A 9,271-nucleotide genomic window follows, 5' to 3' on the forward strand; every position below is an offset into this window, starting at 1 on the left:
CTGGAAAATTTCTGGAAGTGGCCTCATAAGGGCCGCAAAAAAAATACAATGTAATGCCGATTACACGTCACACATCCATTAGTGACGCAGATAGCGGGTGACTGGGGAAGCTGGGGTGACGGAGATAGCGGGTGACTGGGGAAGCTGGGGTGACGCAGATAGCGGGTGACTGTCTGGGGAAGCTGGGGTGACTGGAGAGGCTATGGTGACAGGGAGAGAGCAGCGGACAGGGGAAGCTGGTGTGACAGGGAGATAGCAGGTATGTGTGTGTGTGTATATATATATATATATATATATATATATATACAAGTTCGTGAGGAGGCACTCCAAAGAAACAATCCTTAATGGGTTAAAAATGGTTACTTGAATACTCCGGTGCCCGCCTGGCTTGAGCCTTGGTTGTTAGCCAAAAATGCAGAGGGGGGGTTGGCGGCACTCGTAAATAACTGGAGACCACACTGGGACTTTACCCCGACGTTTCTGTGCCGTCTGGCACTTTTATCAAGGTGCAGGAACAACTGACATTACATACAATAGACATTTAAATACCCTTACCTGATCCGTCCGTGCCGCCCGCTGCGTCCTCCCGAGACGGCGTCTGATGATGACGTCACGCGCCGGGTGCCGCGTCGGGACGCACGGAGAGACCGCATGTGCGTCAGGTTGCCTAGGTGACCTGGCAACAAAAGAGCCGGCACCAGCGCAACCATCTAAAAAGGAGAAAACAAATAACAATACATAAATGAAAAACATCATACATATACAATAAAACAGTGACACCATAAAACACTTCTATAAGGGCTGCAAACACCTATCGCCGTTACTGCATTAATTGCTAATACATCTAAAACACAGATCCCTCCCTTCCATCTCTCAATCATAAGACCCTGATGCACTCCTACACAAGGGGCAGGAGTCTCAGAGACTTCTTAGTGAAGAACGATGTCTCTGTGCCTCAGGAGAAACAGGTCCCATTTTGGGGAAATCCTAAGAAAGGTTGCATAAAGTGCACAGGTTGCACAACATGTAGCTTTATGGTACCCGGTGAATGCTTTTTCCACCCATATTCGGGCAAAAAGTTTTTTATACGGCATCGCTTAGGGTGTAACACCAAGTTCGTTATATACCTCATTAGCTGCCCTTGTGGCAAGCATTATGTGGGGAAAACGGACAGACCCTTCAAGGATAGGGCTGCTCTACACCGGTCAGCCATTAAGGCTGCTATAAGAACCGGTCACCATGAACAACCGGTAGCCCGGCATTTTGCCGAGGCAAGGCATAACCTTTCTTCCCTGCGTTACAGATTGATTGATCATGTACCCCCCCTCAAAAGAGGGGGTGACAGATCACTGCGATTACTCCAGCTAGAATGCCGCTGGATTTTCACCTTGGAAACCCTCAGCCCTAGAGGGCTAAACGAGCACCTTGGGTTGTCATGTTTTCTGTAAAATAGCACATATTCCACACAGGGCATTAGTATGTATAATCTAATTTTCCTGGTTTTTGGCAATCTTGTTATAGCACTGTGATTTAGTATCTTTTTTAATATAATTGTATATTTCTTGAATGCCAGTCAGCCGCTAAATGTTTTCCATGCAGGATATTTAAAGTTAAAAAAGTTTTTTAAACAAATCTTTTTTAAGAGATAGTTAGTGTTGTTATTGCCCTCAACAATGGTTATTAGGGCTATCCGGGACCTTAGGAACATAAATTCCCGTTTTTAGATGTATTAGCAATTAATGCAGTAACAGCGATAGGTGTTTGCAGCCCTTATAGAAGTGTTTTATGGTGTCACTGTTTTATTGTATATGTATGATGTTTTTCATTTATGTATTGTTATTTGTTTTCTCCTTTTTAGATGGTTGCGCTGGTGCCGGCTCTTTTGTTGCCAGGTCACCTAGGCAACCTGACGCACATGCGGTCTCTCCGTGCGTCCCGACGCGGCACCCGGCGCGTGACGTCATCATCAGACGCCGTCTCGGGAGGACGCAGCGGGCGGCACGGACGGATCAGGTAAGGGTATTTAAATGTCTATTGTATGTAATGTCAGTTGTTCCTGCACCTTGATAAAAGTGCCAGACGGCACAGAAACGTCGGGGTAAAGTCCCAGTGTGGTCTCCAGTTATTTACGAGTGCCGCCAACCCCCCCTCTATATATATATATATGTATATAACCCCCCTGCAGCATCATCAACACCTCCACCTGCAGCATTACCCCGGGCAGGGCCGGTGCTAGGGTGTTCCGCGCCTCCCTGAAAACTATAAATTTGGGACACTTCTGGGCCTGCTGCTGGGAACGTGCTTTATACTGCCAGCATCGCTGCCTGTAATTCAGTTCACTGTTGATTGGTCGCAACAGTGTACAGCAGCAGAGCAGCAGTACATGGAGAGCACCTATCCAGTCCAGTGCCATACCCTGATGTGTATTTAAGAGGGTAAGAGAGACCAGGGGCAGAGAGGCAGAGAGAGAGACCAGGGGCAGAGAGGCAGAGAAAGAGAGAGAGACCAGGGGCAGAGAGGCAGAGAAAGAGAGAGAGAGACCAGGGGCAGAGAGGCAGAGAAGCAGAGAAAGAGAGAGACCAGGGACAGAGAGGCAGAGAAAGAGAGAGACCAGGGGCAGAGAGGCAGAGAAAGAGAGAGAGACCAGGGGCAGAGAGAGAGAGAGAGAGAGAGACCAGGGGCAGAGAGGCAGAGAAAGAAAGACCAGGGGCAGAGAGGCAGAGAAAGAGAGAGAGACCAGGGGCAGAGAGGCAGAGAAAGAGAGAGACCAGGGGCAGAGAGGCAGAAACAGAGAGAGACCAGGGGCAGAGAGGCAGAGAAAGAGAGAGAGACCAGGGGCAGAGAAAGAGACCAGGGGCAGAGAGAGACCAGGGGCAGAGAGGCAGAGACCAGGGGCAGAGAGGCAGAGAAAGAGACCAGGGGCAGAGAAAGAGACCAGGGGCAGAGAGGCAGAGAAAGAGACCAGGGGCAGAGAGGCAGAGAAAGAGACCAGGGGCAGAGAGGCAGAGAAAGAGACCAGGGGCAGAGAGGCAGAGAAAGAGACCAGGGGCAGAGAGGCAGAGAAAGAGACCAGGGACAGAGAGGCAGAGAAAGAGACCAGGGACAGAGAGGCAGAGAAAGAGACCAGGGGCAGAGAGGCAGAGAAAGAGACCAGGGGCAGAGAGGCAGAGAAAGAGACCAGGGGCAGAGAGGCAGAGAAAGAGACCAGGGGCAGAGAAAGAGAGAGACCAGGGGCAAAGAGAGAGAGAGACCAGTGGCAGAGAGGCAGAGAAAGAGACCAGGGGCAGAGAGGCAGTGAAAGAGACCAGGGGCAGAGAGGCAGAGAAAGAGACCAGGGGCAGAGAGGCAGAGAAAGAGACCAGGGGCAGAGAGAGAGAGAAAGAGAGAGAGAGACCAGGGGCAAAGAGAGAGAGAGAGAGACCAGGGGCAGAGAAAGAGAGAGACCAGGGGCAGAGAGGCAGAGAAAGTGAGAGAGAGCAGGGGCAGAGAGGCAGAGAAAGAGACCAGGGGCAGAGAGAGAGAGAGAGACCAGGGGCAGAGAGGCAGAGAAAGAGACCAGGGGCAGAGAGAGAGAGAGCAGGGGCAGAGAGGCAGAGAAAGAGAGACCAGGGGCAGAGAGAGAGAGAGAGAGAGCAGGGGCAGAGAGGCAGAGAGAGAGACCAGGGGCAGAGGCGCAGAGAAAAAGAGAGACCAGTGACACAGAGAGAAATAGAGAGAGTCAAGACCAGGGGCAAAGAGCGAGGCAGACATGTGGAGAGAAAGGGGGGCATGTTTCCAGGTCACTAGTGGGTGACAGGGAGATATTGGTGGAAAAAGGAATCAGAGGGTGACAAAGGAGCGAGTGGGTAACTGCTATGAGGTGGGTGCATCCAGAAACATTCATACATTTTCTTACCATAGGCAAAGAGTGAGGGAGACATATGGGAGAGAGAGGGGGACAAATTCCCCAGTCACTATATTCTGCTCACCTGCTCCTGTGATGACCAGTGTCCCCGACTGTTGTACAGCTGGTCAGCAAATGGTCAGCAAATGGTGGTAATGTTACAGGTACCTCACTGCTTCTTCTCCACGCCCATAACATCAAGCGTCAGTCTGGACACACACTTGTCAGCATACAGGCAGCAGGAGTCACTGGAGAAAGAAACTGGTGAGGTGATACAATAGAGGAGACCTAAGGACAGGTAAAAGTGTGACAGAAGGCAGAGGGAGACAGGGAGCAGGATGTACCAACCACTTGCGGTACATCCCGCCATCCATTGTGCCAATACTTTTCGCATATACACTAACATATGTGATTTGTAATGCAAAGGACAGCTCTCCCAAAAAGAGATGCCCTTTGTGATGCACTCTGGTGCCTGGACTTCCAGGTCTGTGATCCGGGAGTCCCTCTACGAATGCTCCCAGTGTTGCGGTTAGAAGCCGATGGGCCTCTACAGGGTAACGCCATGTATAGCTGGTATTATCACTGCATTAGGCTACTGGTGGTAGGGCTTTAGTAAATTAAAAAATAGGGTAAAATCCCCAAAAATGGGCATTTTACCGCATTTCTGCCGTAGGGAGCATAGAGGGTGATGGAGATGGTAAAAAACAGATAGTGGTCAATGGGTCATAGTGGGTGAAAAATAAGTCAGGGGGCAGGGCTGTCCAGGTGATGGGAGGAGAGTCTGCGGATAAGATGCGGCACCGGGGGGTTAGCGCGGGCCGCGGGAAAGACAGATACTATCTGGGCTGGCTCGGTCACATCACCCCGGGGTCCGGTAGCCCAGGCAGACAGGTGGTCCCTCCAGCGTATGGGAAGTTGCCGGCGGGGTCCCTTCAGTGCATGGGAAGTAACCGGCGGCATCAGACCAGACTGTCCGGAGTAATCCCAGACGGGTGGTAACCCTAGGTCCCTGCCGCTCTCATACATACATACACCCTGCCGCTCTCATACATACATACACCCTGCCGCTCTCTTACATACATACACCCTGCCGTTCTTTTACATACATACATACATACACCCTGCCGTTCTCTTACATACATACACCCTGCCGTTCTTTTACATACATACACCCTGCCGTTCTCTTACATACATACACCCTGCCGTTCTTTTACATACATACATACACCCTGCCGCTCTCATACATACATACATACACCCTGCCTCTCTCATACATACATACATACATACATACACCCTGCCGCTCTCATACATACATAATACACCCTGCCGTTCTCATACATACACCCTGCCGCTCTCATACATACATACATACACCCTCACATACATACACCCTGCCGCTCTCATACATACATACACCCTGCCGCTCTCATACATACATACACCCTGCCGCTCTCATACATACATACACCCTGCTGCTCTCATACATACATACATACACCCTCACGCTCTCATACATACACCCTGCCATTCTCATACATACATACACACATACACCCTGCCGCTCTAATACATAAATACATACATACATACACCCTGCCGCTCTCATACATACATACACCCTGCCGCTCTCATACATACATACATACATACACCCTTCCGCTCTCATACATACATACATAGACCCTGCCGCTCTCATACATACTGTACACCCTGCCGCTCTCATACATACATACACCCTGCCGCTCTCATACATACATACACCCTGCCACTCTCATACATACATACATACATCCACCCTGCCGCTCTCATACATACATACATACATCCACCCTGCCGCTCTCATACATACATACACCCTGCCGCTCTCATACATACATACACCCTGCCGCTCTCATACATACATACACCCTGCCGCTCTCATACATACATACACCGCCACGCCATACACACATTTATACGCCACCACCCTCATACATACATTTATACGCCGCCACCCTCATACATACATTTATACGCCGCCACCCTCATACATACATTTATACGCCGCCACCCTCATACATACATTTATACGCCGCCACCCTCATACATACATTTATACGCCGCCACCCTCATACATACATTTATACGCCGCCACCCTCATACATACAGTAAGCACACCACCACCCTCATACTGTACATTCAGTACATACACCACCACTCTCATCCATCCATACACTGCCTCCTTCATACATGCATACATACTGTATATCCATACATACACTCTGTCTCTTATATACAACCATCCACTACCTCCACCAACACAACATGGTGCAGCTACTGTACATAGATATGCAACCCCCTTTCCTTCCTTCTCCTCCTCTCCCTCCCCCCCCCCCCCAACGCAGCTTTCCTGCGGCTCCTTAGATGTTAATACTCCCCCCCTCCCCCTAACACAGCCCCTGTTGGCCCCCCAACAAAGCCACCTTCCCAGGGTAACTTACTAAGCAGGATCCCATGGATGATGGACCGCACGCTGCGCAGTGAGGTGGGTGACGCCGGGCGTCCTCCAGATATGGGGAAGGGGGGGGAGGGTGCTCCGCATGCCGCGGCCAGCCCCCATATGCAGCCGCTCACTGTGCCCACACCCACAGTGATCAGGACGCGACGAACAACGTTCCGTGCATCTGCGACGACGTAGCGGGCGGCCCCGCCTCCACTGACAGCATAGAGCAGGGGTGGCCAGCCTGCGGCTCATTAAGGAGAGAGCCGCAGGTTGGCCACACCTGCTCTATGCAGTCAGAGGAGGCGGGGCCGCCTGGGGACACGGGCTCATGCTGTCGCCTGCATAGTGCCTATAATACAATGTGTGATGAGGGGCCCGGCCACATCTTCCGGCCTCACTGTAATCGGCCTCCCGGGAATCTTCCCGGTGGATTTAATGGCCAATCCGCCCCTGATGTCCACTGAGACAGTGATATTGCAAGATGCTAGGATGGTTAAATATTATAGTAAGGCAGGACTAAAGGAGCCCATACATGCTCCGTTCTGTACTATGAGATGCGCGCTCCTGCTTATCTTATAGTATAGTACAAAAAGTATGTGCTGCACATACTTTTTTTACTATCTTTACATTGTATCGCATTGCATGCACAATGCATGCGATGCGATACGATGTGTACTTTAAAAGTACAGAAGGGACGCACAGAACGGAGCTTGTATGGGCTTCTTAAGTCTTTAAAAATTATTTTTACAAGCAGGGATTGACTACAGCGCTGGATCAATATGTTACTTCATTTTTTGTAGGATTCACAAGGTTATTTGCTCCTCTTGAGCTCCTCAGCGACCATATTGCCAGCAATTTTAGCCAACATCGCCCCTGTGTGTACACACCTTTAGACACACTGCAACAGCTAGAGCCCCTTAGACACACCGCACCATTACACATTGTGCCACACACCGTGATGCCCATTACACATTGTGCCACACACTAATGCCCAATACACATTGTTATGCCACATTAGTGTCGCTTACCTACATGCTCATTGCTAGGGGTTTCCTGCTCAATGCCAGGGGCTTCATACTCGATGCCAAGTGTGTTTCATGCTCTCTGCCAAGGGGTATTACATGCTCAAGCACTGCCTCCCCTGACTGCACGTCCCTGCTAAATACGCCACTACGCCACATTACGGGTGGGAAGTCCGTGTTTAGGACAGTCGGGAGGGATAACGAGGCGAGCTCTGATGATCTTACGATCGTGTCCCGCAGGGCCCGGCTTAACACTATCACTGGGCTTGGCTGGACTATGTGCTTCCGCGATCACTGCGCAGACACTGCATCGATAGTGTATAAATATTCATGGACGACCATCGATGTTTTTATATATCGATGGTCATCCATTTTCTTTGATTGGCCTGCAAGCCAATCAAAATGTGGGGGCGGTGCTTCGCGGGTGCCAGGGGCGGAGCTATGCTCCGTGTCCCGACACCTTGGGGAAAAAGCAAAAACAAAACTATTCATTTTAAGCTTGACATCGATGGTGGGAAACCATCTGGTTCTCCTCCATCGATGGCAAAACTATTCGACATCGGCCATAAACAATCGATGATTTATAATCATCGATGGTCGATGGCCATCCGAGTAGTTGATGCTGCTGTGCTGCCGCTGGGTAGCAGGGGCTGTCCGTTGCTGCTGGGCAGGTGGAAGCAGCTGTTCTAGTGTTGCTGGGGGGTGCAAGCTACTCCTCCGCTGCTGCTACTCATCACTTGTTCAAGTACACTCACACTCACTGTGCTCGGCCCGCGCACCACACCGACGTCAGTAAGCCCCGCACCTAAGCGCTGGGGGAGGCGCGTCCCTCGCGGCTGTTGCTTGACGTCATCACTCACCTTTTTGTCACGTGACAACGAGTGGACGGGGTTGGGCTGAGAGATGCGCGAGGACGCTTGGGCTGAGAGATGCGCGAGCGAGGACGGTTGGGCTGAGAGATGCGCTGGAGGCGGCTGTGTGGAGTTGTCCCATCTTTCCCCCTTCATGAAGATTATACAGCCATTGACTGTCAGTATATTGCCCAGCACGGTGAGGGAGAGGTAGCAGGTACCCCCACTGATACTGCTACCGAGGGGTTGTGGGCGGGCGCTGCCAAATAGGAGAGAGAGGTAGAGCTGTCCCCAGTGTCGCGGCTATTGGTGGAGGGCTGCCCCCCCCCCCCCCAGGTGATCACTGTGCATAGCTCTCAACATTGCATGTTAAAAATTGGTCGTGAAAAGAGGAGGGGCTAAATGGGAAATGGGCGGGGCATCGTTAAAGGGGCATGGTCTACTGCCTCGACCACCTGTTTTTTTTATCATTTTTGGGGGCATTCCCAGAACTTTCCTAGTGACTAGGAAAGAGCCGAGCTCTCTCCCTGACATTTAGGGATGGCCATCGTTGCCATTGCCATCGATGGTTGCCATCGATGCCAATTGTGCAACTGGTCATGGATAGTGTTAACATGCAATGAATGACCATCGGTATTTTTAACTATCGATGGTCATCCATTGTGTTTCACTGATTGGCTGGTGGACCAATCAGAACACAAGGGCTTGGCTTTGCTTCGTGCCCCGGAACTTTGAAACAAACAACAAAAAAAAGCAAACCATCTGGTTCTCCCCCATCGATGGCAAAAGTATTTGACATCAGCCATAAACCATCGATGATTTTGAATCATCCATGGTCAACAATGGCCATCCCTACTCCCTGTTCTTCTGCCTGTAGTGAAGAGATGCTGAGCACAGGTGCAAGGCATCTCTTCAGCGATCACCAATATAATCTCCTGCTCCACCCAAACTGCGGGTCAGCCTCCAATAGCGGGACAGTATCGATGTAATTGGGTCTGGAGACTGTGTGCAATCGATGTGCAGGATTGCG

At 50.8% G+C, this 9,271-nt stretch overlaps 1 long non-coding RNA gene across 1 annotated transcript in view; it reads right to left on the reverse strand.

Annotated features, from left to right (window-relative positions):
* Positions 1-8,507, reverse strand: part of LOC146079571 (uncharacterized) — a 30,886-nt gene extending 22,379 nt beyond the window's left edge. Inside the window, exons 1-2 of the long non-coding RNA XR_014474618.1 lie at positions 8,251-8,507; positions 3,969-4,131 (exon numbers count right to left, since the gene is read on the reverse strand). This is a non-coding gene — a long non-coding RNA (uncharacterized LOC146079571). The remainder of the gene's footprint in view (positions 1-3,968; positions 4,132-8,250) is intronic.
* Positions 8,508-9,271: the final 764 nt, after the last annotated feature.

Source organism: Crinia signifera, chromosome 5, assembly GCF_055691185.1.
Source record: "Crinia signifera chromosome 5, ASM5569118v1, whole genome shotgun sequence".
Taxonomy (NCBI): domain Eukaryota; kingdom Metazoa; phylum Chordata; class Amphibia; order Anura; family Myobatrachidae; genus Crinia; species Crinia signifera.